Consider the following 12599-nt stretch of genomic DNA (forward strand, 5'->3'; position numbering starts at 1 on the left):
TCATGAGTTTATTACATTCTATATGTACATTTCACATCGTGAGTTCATTACATAGTTTCAACTGAGATTCTGAATGCAACAGATATACAGTTAAGCAGTTAAAAAGTAATTTTAATTACTAGGAAATGTTAACCAATCAACTCACATTTGTTCTGGTTTCACCCGGAGACAAAACTGGAGAGAACTAACCTAAACGAATATATCTATATTTAGAATTATTGTATTTGCAGAAGCCTCTCGCAATTAGAGTCTTATCACGAGGTACAATTCCGGTGTCTTTGTGTTTCATCATGACAACTACGCAGTAGCGAAGTGCAACAATTTTCTGAATATTTTAAATATTATTTTATTTTCTTGTACCCGTTAGTGTAAGAATGCTTTTGTTAAGAAATCTCACAAGCTCTAATATGTTATCCAACTTTAAATCTTAAAAGAAAAATAACCCAATATTCAACATGTTAAGTTTCCCTATTAATTCTGAAATTTAAAACTAACATTATTAGTTTGCTTATGTTTGGGATTTTTAAAGACCAATCACATCCCGGATATTATTCGAGGGTCAAAGTCTAAAGCTGAGTATGGTTGGGTCGGCAGGGAACAGCCCGATGGCCAAATTTAAGAGCCCCACGGCAAGGTGCATGTCGGGCCAAAAGACCAGGAACAAGACTCCAACGGGCACGGCAGCTCGAGGGCACCTAGTGGGGCGCCCCAAACCTCTGCCGCCCCCAATTTCCTAGCGTGCCCCGCCTCTCTCCGTCCTCGCCTCCGGCCCGCCCCTTCCTCCCGGGCTAGCCCCCGCGGTGCCCGCCCAACTCCAGGACTACGCGGAGAGACAGAAACCAAAACCCGACACACACGGTAAGCCTGGGTAAGAAACGAGGCCCCACCCTGCCAAGAGGGGCGGCTCATTTAGAAACACTTGGCGGCAAGTTAACAGGAAGCGCGGAGGCACATTTTTTAGGTCTTTTGGAGTACCCTGCCGCTTAGTAATCTCATCTTTTGTCCTTTGACAGGCCTCCTTGAAGGCCCAACTCTGAGCGCTTTCTGGGCAGCTCTTGACTCGAACTCCACTGCGGCCCTTCACTGATGGCAGCCATGTTAGTTGCATCCGGGTATGTCGAGGAGCCCCGACCAAAGTCTCCCGGAAGTGACGCGAGCGCGGAGGGATTCTCGTTCGGCTGAGGTGAAGGGGCTCCGGAAGCGGGTGCGGTAGAGACGGTGACAGGAAAGGTTGGGTCTTATTCACTAACGAGTTCTTGTATCAAGTTTTAAGTGTCTTGTGTTGTGCTCGACATCAGCATTGCCGTGCCATTTAAATCCTTTCTTCCCACCAGGCCCAGGAGGAAGAAATTTTATGCTTTCCATTATGGAGACATTAAGGGTCGCAGAGGGCAAGTGAATTGTCTAAGGTCATTCAGCTTGTATTGGAGCTGGTCTGACCCCCTCAGTTTGGCTGCGGAGCCTTTTAAATCTCCGTAATGCCTACGTTTAGCAAAATCCCAATCTCTGGTGCTTGCATCCTGGCAGGTCGCTTCGGCAAGGGCGTTCACCTTCAGCTCGGCAACATTTGCCCACTGAATGGTGCCAAGCCACCGTGGTCTTTGCGGTGGACACAGACCGAACTGTGTGCCGGGTCACCTAAACTAACCCAGTGCCCTGGGATCTCACTTGGTCTCCTACCCCTTGAGTCTGCACATTGGAGGGTTCTTGCTGACCTCGACCGCAGGTTAACTGTGGGGATTGGGCACTGACTGTTGGAGCTGGGAAACATTTTAACTCCTGTCGGGCACTTGTAAAGTCAAGACTGTTCAGACCATTCGAGGCCTGTCATCATCGTCCAGTCGGTCTTGATAAAGGACTGACAGCTATTATTTTGGGTTTTCCACCAAATCAGTTGTTTCTCTTGGTTTCCATTTCTTTAGAATATGACTGAGAACCAGTACTTTGATCTTATGTCAACATTAACTATAACCAGCTTTCAAATACTGAAGTGTGAATAGCCAGTGAGGTCTTTTTTTCTTTTTGCTGTGTTTTGTTTTGTTTTGTTTTTCTTTTTCTTTTACAGAGAGGCCACCAGGTGGGGAAATAGCCACACACACCCCAACACCTCCTTAGAATGGGAACTCTGAGACCCCTGGGTGTCAAAGGTCCCAGGGGCACCGTGTCCTCATGGAAGGACAGAGCCCAGTGCTGGATATCATGGGAGCGAGGCAATATTTTTGTAAAAATAAATTATGTATAGAAAAAAGCACTAAACAAATACATCAGAATTAAGAATGATAATATTTGAAGAGTGGCCATTTAATTCTTTTCTTCTCTTTTTATTTTTTATATCTGCTACAATATCTTTTTAATATAGGGAAATAAACAAATTGACCGCAGCAAATCGTTTTTAATTGCTTGCAATAATGAAGACAAAGGCATATTGCCAGATTTTGACCAATGACAGTCCTTGACACAAATTACAGGAATTCTGTTAGGAAAAGCATTGGTTTTTGTCAGGATGTTATCAAAATACAGTTTTGGTATTGATGTTTTTCACACACCTTTGTATAAAAATATCCTACAATCAAAGTTTTTCTTCTAAGAGAAAGAGAAGGATTTGGGGCACTTGAAATTCTGGAGAACAAGTATAAAAAGCTATTTTTATTCTGCTTTCTTTGGGGTACAGCTTTAAGCTATTTATCAGGTTTAGACTGTGCAAAATAAAGGTTTCATTCTCTATTTCTGTATTCTGCTTCCCACTGTTGCTTTTTAGTGACCTCTCAAGGAGTGGCACAGAAATACAGTGAGAACATAGAAGAGAAGAATGAGAAGGGATTGGGGAGGAAGAAAATATAAAATGTAGGGGAATAAAGGAAAATGCTGATATTGGGGGATATTGGGGTTGAGGTTGCTTTGTAGTTCCAAGTTAGCATGTAACAACCTTTTATCTAAGTCTTGGCACAAGACCTGTTGCCCACTCAAATAGATTTGCATATACAATGTTCCCACTCACACATTGAGCACACACTATGATAATTCTTACCAAAATTTCAGCATTATACTCCTACAAATTAGACATATATTTTGACAAAACCTAGAGTGTTCTGAACAACAAAAAAAGTAAAATGCCATAGATTCCCCTGGGGTTCCCTCTTACCATATCATTCGTTCATCCTGTAATTAGTAGCATAACTGGATACTGGAGTGGGAGTGTTGCCTGCAGCACTGTAATACAACAACTACGAAACATCAGGTGAGGTCCTGACAAGATGCATGTTTTCAGAGGAAGTATCTTTTTAAAAAAAATTTTAATGTTTATTTTTGAGAGAGAGGGAAAGAGACAGAGTGTGAGTAGGGGAGGGCAGAGAGAGAGAGGGAGACACGGAATCCAAGGCAGGCTCCAGGCTCTGAGCTGTCAGCACAGAGCTCAATGTAGGGCTCAAACCCACGAACCACGAGATCATGACCTGAGCCGAAGTCAGATGCTTAACTGAGTGAGCCACGCAGGCGCCTCTCAAAGGAAATATCTTTATGTTAGTCTGGGCCCTCGGAGAAACAGTTAAGATGAGATTAAGTGCACAAGAATTTGTTAGAGGAAACAGTTGTGAAAGAGAAAGGAGAGAAGGCTGAGAGAGCCATCAGACTGGTGCAAGTCTGAAACTCTGTGAAGGAGGTCGGACGAGGTTGGTGGAAGTGTCTCAGGCTGCTGAACAGTCTAAGGAAGATTTGGCAAGGCTGTTGGGAATGCTCAAGCTAAAACTGCCATCAGAGGAGTCCTCCTAGGAAGGAGTCTGCCTTATTATCTATGCTGCATTCAGTCCCTGGCTGGAGCAGCCCATGGAAAGCTTGCTTTTTGGTGCAAATGTGGCAGAAGATTTCAGAGGGTAGCCTCTGGGGCCCTTGGTCAGTTTTGCTCCCTGTATTTGGTAACCACAGTCCAAAAACTGGCTTTTCAATTATTGGAGATTGTCACCAATTTCAAGGCTTAGAATATTATAAAAGAGGTGATTTCATGAGGAGTTTTGGAGAGGGCCATTGTTATGCTTCCTCACTCCCCGTCAAGTCTACCGAGTGGGGCTCCAAAGGCACTACTTAGGGAACTTGATATGTCTCCCTTGGGTTTTGAGAAGTACAGTAGTGCCTGACTCACATCTGAGAATCCTAAGGTAGGAGAAATGGGTCAGTGAGAAGTTTGGGCAGAGGAATAAAGAAGAGTTGCTATGTTGGGATCAGCTGTCACTCCCATAGTTTGTCAGGGCAAATGATGTTCGAGTGTTTCTCGTACACCAAATGTGTACCACATGTGGGAATGAGAGAGCTGGCCTGGGGCTCTTTTGACTCTTGCCCAAGAGGACTTCCTAGAAGAGAAATGGGACTCCAACTGAGGGAGTTTATGTGGTGGGGATTATCAGAAAGTCTGGGGCTATAGAAGGAGCAGAATGGGGGAAATAGAATGCATTGCTCATCTAGGATGGCCAACTTGTCTAAGTTTGCCTGGAACTCTCCATGCTTTAGTACCAAAAGTCCTGAGTCTCAGGAATCCCTCGGTCCCAGGCAACTCAGGATGGTTGGTCATTCTGCATGTCACAGGAGTTGCAGTCAGAAGGCATCCCAGCACGGAACCTCCAAAACCCTCCAAATCACCCATAAGAGTAAGAGGTAAGTTGAAATTTCAGGCAGGTCCCGAATATGAGAAGCCAGCTTATGATTGTCAGTATTGAAGTGGATATTGTCAGAGGGTAACTGGAAAATGATGCTGAAGCAGAACCTTCTTTTCCACACCTTCCCTTTGGAGTGTGTATAGGCTGCTCAGGCTGCCATAACAAAATACCACAGACTGGGGCGGCTTATACTACAAAACTATTTCCTCACAGTTCTAGTGGCTGGAAGTCCAAGGTCAAGGTTCTGGGCAATTCAGTTTTTGGTGAGAACTCCCTTCCTAGCTTGCCGATGGCCACCTTCTTGCTATGTCCTCACATGACCTTTCCTCAGTGCCTGTGTGAGAAGGGAGGGAATGGGAGGTATTTTTGGTGTTTCTTTTTATAAAGACACTAATTTATAGGATCAGGGCCCCACGCTTATCTTATTTAACTTTAAGTCTTCAGAGGCCTCATCTCCAAATACAGCAACATTTGGGGTTAGGGCATCAACATATGAATTTTAAGAGAACAAACATTCAGTATATACCAGTGTGACTCTATAACACAGAGATACTTTGGGGGAGGGTCATGAAAATATTAGGCCTGCTTCATGCCTCATACCTTTATGGAGAAGATATGCTATTGTGACTGTAGCCCTGTGTCTTTGCAAGAACAAAAGTAAGCATATTATATTTAGAGCTCGTTTGTAACACTTTTTTAGAGCTCTTCAGACATTATTCTAATCATGTCAAGGTAAAGCTGAACCCCTCCAGGGCCTTTTTTTTTTTTTTTTTTTTTTTTTCCTGTCCTGTAGAGCAGAGGAATCCTTTTTAGGAAGGATTCCTAAAATCCTTTTAGGAAGCAGAGCTAGTTTTTAACTCTTCAAGGCTTTAGTAGTTGGACCTAGGTTCAGCCATGAGCACAGAGTAATAGAAAGCACCAAAATAAAAGTCACTATGTTGTTTTTTTTTTTTAATTTAAAAAAAAAAAATTTTTTTTTCAACGTTTTTTTATTTATTTTTGGGACAGAGAGAGACAGAGCATGAACGGGGGAGGGGCAGAGAGAGAGGGAAACACAGAATTGGAAACAGGCTCCAGGCTCCGAGCCATCAGCCCAGAGCCCGACGCGGGGCTCGAACTCACAGACCGCGAGATCGTGACCTGGCCGAAGTCGGACGCTTAACCGACTGCGCCACCCAGGCGCCCCTTTTATGTTTTTAATATGACAAGTTTATTTTTTTCTTTCAAGAAATCTGGTGAAATTATCTTGGGATTAGTATGGTGATTCATGGGGTGAGGATTTCAGGCTCCTCCGACCTTATTGCCCCACTGTGTGTGACTTCCTGGTCCAAGATGGCTGCAAGAGCTCCAGTCATTCTAGTGAACAGGAAGGATAGAGACCTACAAAGAACGGCACACCTCTTCCATTTAAGGACAGTTCCCAAAAATTGAACACAAGCTTCTACAAGAGAAGCTGGAAATAGTAATACTTTTTTTCCTAGTGGGTCAATACCCAGCCAAAAGTTATGAGATTTTATTACTCCAGAACAGAGATCAACAAACTATGGCCCATGGGCCAGTCATGTGTTTTTATAAATAAAATTTTATTGAAATACAACCCTGCCAATTTTACCTATTGTCTATGGATACATGTTTTTTGTTTGTTTGTTTGTTTTTTTGTTTAAGCACTCTTTATATTTTTAAATTTCAATTCCAGGGTAGGTAACATACAGTGTTATATTAGTTTCAGGTGTATAATATAGTGATTCAAAAATTCAATATATTACTCAGTGCTCATCAAAATAAGTGTACTCTTAATACCTTTCACCTTTCACCCACCCCTTCACCAACCTCCCTTCTGGTAACCATCAGTTTGTTCTGTAGTTAAGAGTCTCTTTCTTGGTTTGCCTCTCTCTTCTGCCACCATCCCTCTCAAGCATGATCATTTTTGTTTTGTTTCCTAAATTCCACATGTGAGTAAAATCATATGGTATTTGTCTTTCTCTGACTGACTTATTTTACTTAGCATTATACTCTGTCTCTATTCGTGTCATTGCAGATGTCGAGATTTCATTCTTTTTTATGGCTGAGTAGTATTTCACTCTGTGTGTGTGTGTGTGTGTGTGTGTGTGTGTGTGTGTGTGTGTGTATCTATCTTCCTTCTCCATTCATCAGTTGGTGGACACTTGGGCTGCTTCCATATCTTGGCTATTATAAAGAGTGCTGCTATAAAAATAGGGATGCATGTATCCTTTTGAATTAGTGTTCTTACATTCTTCGGGTAAATACCCAGTAGTGCAGTAAGGTGATTGTTGGATCATAAGGTACTTCTATTTTTAACTTTTTGGGGAGCCTCCATACTGTTTTCCAAAGTGGCTGCACCAGTTTGCATTCCCATTCCAACAGCACATGAGTGTTCCTTTTTCTCCACACTCTTGCCAACACCTGTTGGTTCTTGTGTTGTTGATTTCAGCCATTCTGACAGGTATGAGCTGATATCCCATTGTATTTTTGATTTGCATTTCCCTAATGATAAGTGATGATGAACCTCTTTTCATATGTCTGTTGACCATCTGGATATCTTCTTTGGAGAAATGTCAGTTCATGTCTTCTGCCCATTTTTTAATTGGATGGTTTGTTTTTTGGGTGTTGAGTTTTATAAATTCTTTATATATTTTGTATGGATACATTTTTAAAAAACAGCCTTATTGATATATAATTCACATGCTATAAAATTCAGTCATTTAATCTGTACAATTAATTGGCTTTTAGTATCTTCACAGAATCCTGCATCTAGCACCCAAATCAATTTAGAACATTTTTATTGCCATGAAAAGAAACCCCACACCATTTAGCTATTGTCTTTGAATTTCCCATTTCTTCCCCCCCACCCAAGACCTAGGCAACTAGTAATAACTTTGTTTCTCTACAGATTTACCTCTTCTAGACTTTTCATATCAATGGAATCCTACAATATGTGGTCCTTTGTGCCTGGCTTCTTTGACTTTGTATAATGTTTTCAAGGTTATTCTATTTGTAGCATATATTAGTACTTCATCAGTACTTCATTTCTTTTCATGGCCAAATAATATTCCATTGTATGGCTATACCCGTTATTGTTTATCCGTTCATCAGTTGATGGACATTTGAGTCGCTTTGAAGAGGCAATAATCCTTTATTCTGTTAAGACTGAAATAAAACAAACCAGCAGGTAGTCTACTCCAATATATTAACAATTTTAAAACATTACCTTATGGATTTTTATGGGACTGACTGGGCAAAAATATTCTGTAAAAATATTGACGATCCAAATAACTGTGATTAAGATTCAACCAAGGTTTATGAGAAATGGTGCAGTACTACAACTATTGCCAGTCCCTATTCAGAGTTACATACAGCTCCCAAATTGTTTGTGGAAGACTTCTCAACAATGCTTAAAGATAAGCTGTTGCCTGTAGATTATGTGAACATAAAGACATGAGTGTTCTAGAAGACAGAGTCAGTTACCCTAATGACAATGTAAAAGTTTTCACCATGTATGTCCAACGCTGGAATCTTACATCATTTACATTATTATAAATGTATTCTGTTGAGGCGAGAGAATTCAGAGCCCCGGTCTAAAAGTCATGTATGTGCTTTTTTACAAACTGTCCCCATTACTACTTCCTCCTTCACCTAGGACAAACTACAGGAAAGTGCTCTACAGATGGTTCTAAGAAGTCTTCGATGAAGCTAAAGAGAGCAGATTTCTCTAGTGTGTCGCCACCATCCCCCTCTGGAGACTTGGGAAGCAGAAGGATAGCAGTGAGACAGAGTGAAGCTGACATGCATGGAGAAGCTGGGGTAAGAGACCGATGGAAAGAGATCTGAAAATTTTTATATCTTTGTTTCTGGGAGTTTCTGAGACCCAGTATCCTTTCTGCCCTTTCAGTAGTTGTGTGTTCAAGTTTTCCTTTCATTACAAAGGATATCAGACCTTAATATTTTTCTAATAAATCTATCTTTTTCAGACCAGTTTGTTTGTTTGTTTGTTTGAAACCAAAAGACTCAATGCATACATGATTATTGCCATATATATATATGGCAAGAAGTAGGCGGCTTCTCTTTCTTTTTAAAAAAGTTTTTTTTTCACATTTTATTTATTTTTGAGAGAGAGAGAGAGAGAGAGAGAGAGAGACAGAGCACAAGTGGGGGAGGGGCAGAGAGAGAGAGAGACACACACACACACAGAATCCGAAGCAGGCTCCAGGCTCCAAGCTGTCAGCACAGAGCCTGATGCAGAGCTCAAACCCACGAACCGTGAGATCATGACCTGAGCCGAAGTCAGCTGCTCAACCGACTGAGCCACCCAGGCACCCCGGAGGCTTCTCTTTCTTAACAATTTGTTTAGTATCTTCCCATATTATTTCTAGGCATCTTACACATATGAAATATCACTTTATATTTACTTTCATTTACATGTGACTGTTTTACTTGGCAGTGTTGTGGAATTCTTTCTATGTTAAGATATATAAAATGTACCCCGTCTTTAAAAAAATTTTTTTTAATGTTTACTCACTCCTGAGAGAGAGCATGAGCAGGAGAGGGGCAGAAAGAGGGAGAAAGAGAATCTGAAGCAGCTCTCATGCTGTCAGCACAAAGCTCGATATGGGCTCAAACCCACAAACTGTGAGATCATGATGTGAACCAAAGTCGGACACTCAACTGACTGAGCAACCCAGGCACCCCATAACCCATCTTTTTAATAGGTGCATAATATTCCATTGCATGGTGTGCCCCAATTTATTTAACCAAATAATTGATGAATATTCAAAGGATATTCCCAATTTCATAAGTATTACAAGACAAAGATATAAAATTCATTCATCATTTATTAATTCAGCAAATATTACTGTGCCCACACTATGTGCCTCTTTGCCAGGTGAGGTAATTTCTGCAGTTTCTTTTGGTGTGGAGGAGAAGATAAGCAAGTAAACAAATAAATGTGAACTAAATAATTTCACCTACTAGTAAGTTCTGTGAAGAAAAGAAAACGTGGATATTTGATGAAGAGTGAAAAGTGTGGATGTAGCACTTCTTTCTGTGGAGGATCTCAGCTGTTTCTAAAGGATGACATTTGACCTAAATCCTGAGTGATACAAAGGAACCCGACGGGTGAGATCAGGGCAGAGGGAGCACCAGAGCAAATGTCCTAAGGCAGTAAGGATTTGGCACTTTAGAGGAAAACAAATGAGGTCAGTTTATCAGTCACAGTTGTTAGTTACAATCAGTAGAAACCAATGTAACAGTTTAAGGAGAAAAAGAATTCACTGAAAAATACTAGGCAACTCACAGAATCTCTGGGATGCTCAGAGAACCTACCTTGGAGACTGTCTGACAAGACAAAGTCTCAAAATCCCATCACAGAACTGGTGTAGTGGGGACGTTGGTAGTGTGACTACTGGTTGTAGACGCTATGGCTTGCACCAACGACAATATTACCACTGCTGGCTCTGAAATTCAAACCTACTTGCCACCATCCCCCTACCCTTATTTGCAGTACGTGTCAAATTTAAAGTCTGAACAAGTGACTCACTAATGTAGACCTTATATGTGTATTTTTGAACGTTTATATTGATACTTCTATAGACTCAATTCATAGAAGTATTGGAATTAAACAGAAACACATCAATTCTTTTTCTACTGAATTGTATTCCCTAAAATATGATAGTAATTTACACTCCCACCAACAGTATATGAGTATGCCAGTTTCTTCAAAGCCTCATCAATTCCAGATTTGTGTTTTAGAGTAGTTTTGTAAAGCTGGACACACCTAGACTTGATTCTGGCTCCATGACTTAGTAATTGTGTGTCAGTGGGCAAATTTGTCCATTCTCTGGGTTTCATTTACCTCGTAATTATAGTATGGAAGTGATAACCATGTTGCTAAGACTGTTAGTTGTCCCCTAATACTCATTCTCCCCTTCTATATTCATAAGACCCCAATTTTTAGTTAGATCCAGAGATGTCCAGAATCAGTACTAAGTTACTAGCTTTTCTTAGTCATAGCCAGCATCAAAATCTGCAGAATGGATGTCAGCTGTTTGTAAGAAAATACTGGAAATAATAGGCACTTTTTAAATTTATTTATTTTCAGAGAGAGAGCACAAGAGGGGAGAGGCAGAGAGAGAGGGAGAGAGAGAATCCCAGGCAGGCTCCACATTGACAGAGCAGAGCCCCGTGCAGGGTTAGATCTTACAAACCGTGAGATTATGACCTGAGCTGAAATCCAGAGTTGGACACTTAACTTACTGAGCCACCCAGGTGCCCCAATAATGAGGCACTTTTTACAAAAATTATACGTTACAAGCATTCTTTATGATACAGAGGATAACACTGTGTAGAAAACTCAGATATTTATGCTTCTGAGTTAAGCGATTTGAGAATAGTCAGACTCTGAACATGAAGAAAAAATTTAAATATCTTAAATTATTTCTTTTGCTTACATATCTCTTTTATATATTTTTTTATGTATGGACAAAAGTGGCATATAATTCAATTCATGTCTAAATGAATCAAAAAGTTCTACTTCAATAAATACACAATAAAAATTCTAAGTGATAAAGTATTGTCACAATTTAATTGGAAATGTTTTTTGTATTCTTAGATTCCATTAAAATATAAACAGTAATGGTTTCAAATGTTAATTCTTACTTTCTTCTATAGTAACAGAACTCTCAAATTTAATAGGACATAAGACTGCCAAAAATAAAGATTCAGGCTCCATTGCAATTAGGTCACGTGACTTAGTCTGGCCAATGAGACATGAGTATAAGAGATGTCTGCAGATCTCAAGTCAAGACAGTATGGTACTGGCACAAAAACAGACACATAGATCAATGGAACAGAATACAAAACCCAGAAATGGACCCACAATTATATGGTCAACTAATCTTGGGCAAAGCAGGAAAGAATATCCAATGGAAAAAAGACAGTCTCTTCAACAAATGGTGTTGGGAAAACCGGACAGCAACATACAGAAGAATGAAACTGGACCATTTTTTTACACCACACACAGAAATAAATTGAAAATGGATGAAAGACCTGAATGGGAGACAGGAAACCATCAAAATTCTAGAGGAGGACACAGGCAGCAATGTCTTTGACCATGGCTATAGCAACTTCTTACTAGACACATTCCAGAGGCAAAGGAAACAAAAGCAAAAATGAGCTATTGGGACTTCAAGATAAAAAGCTTCTGCACAGTGAAGGAAATAATCAATAAAAGTAAAAAGCAGCCTACAGAATGAGAGAAGATATTTGCAAATGACATAGCTAATAAGGGGTTAGTATCCAAAATCTATAAAGAACTTACCAAATTTAACACCCCAAAAATAAATAATCCAGTTAAGAAATGGGCAAAAGACATAAACAGACATTTTTCCAAAGAAGACATCTAGATGGCTAACAGACACATGAAAAGATGCTCAACATCACTCATCATCAGGGAAATACAAATCAAAACCACAATGAGATACCACTTCAAACCTGTCTGAATGGCTAAAATTAACAACACAGGAAAAACAGATGTTGGCAAGATGAAGAGAAGGGGACGCTCTTACACTGTTGGTGGGAATGCAAACTGGTGCAGCCACTCTGGAAAACAGTATGGAGGTTTCTCAAAAAGTTAAAAACAGAACAACCCTCTGACCCAGCAATTGCACTACTAGGTATTTATACAAAGGATACAAAAATGCTGATTCAAAGAGGCACATGCGTATAGCAGTGCTATCAACAATAGCCAAACTATGGAATGAGCCCAAATGTCTATAGACTGATGAATAGATAAAGAAGAGTTGTATATATATACAATGCAATATTACTCAGCCATTACAAGGAATGAAATCTTGCCATTTGCAACGACATGGATGGAGCTAGAGTGTATTATGCTAAGCGAAATAAGTCAGAGAAAGACACATGATTTCACTCCTATGT

At 40.3% G+C, this 12599-nt stretch overlaps 1 protein-coding gene and 1 non-coding gene across 2 annotated transcripts in view; one reads left to right on the plus strand and one right to left on the minus strand.

Annotated features, from left to right (window-relative positions):
- Positions 1 to 784: 784 nt before the first annotated feature.
- The window catches only part of ZNF518A (zinc finger protein 518A), an 80083-nt gene continuing 68268 nt past the window's right edge, over positions 785 to 12599 (plus strand). The window contains exons 1-3 of the mRNA XM_042907693.1: positions 785 to 858; positions 1014 to 1230; positions 8305 to 8468. The gene's annotated coding sequence lies outside the window, so the exon portion shown is untranslated. The remainder of the gene's footprint in view (positions 859 to 1013; positions 1231 to 8304; positions 8469 to 12599) is intronic.
- LOC122202913 lies at positions 2121 to 2209 on the minus strand. Its single transcript, XR_006194964.1, has one exon. It is a non-coding gene; the product is annotated as a small nucleolar RNA SNORD88 (small nucleolar RNA).

The sequence above is a fragment of the Panthera leo genome, chromosome D2 (genome assembly GCF_018350215.1).
Source record: "Panthera leo isolate Ple1 chromosome D2, P.leo_Ple1_pat1.1, whole genome shotgun sequence".
Classification (NCBI taxonomy): Eukaryota; Metazoa; Chordata; class Mammalia; order Carnivora; family Felidae; genus Panthera; species Panthera leo.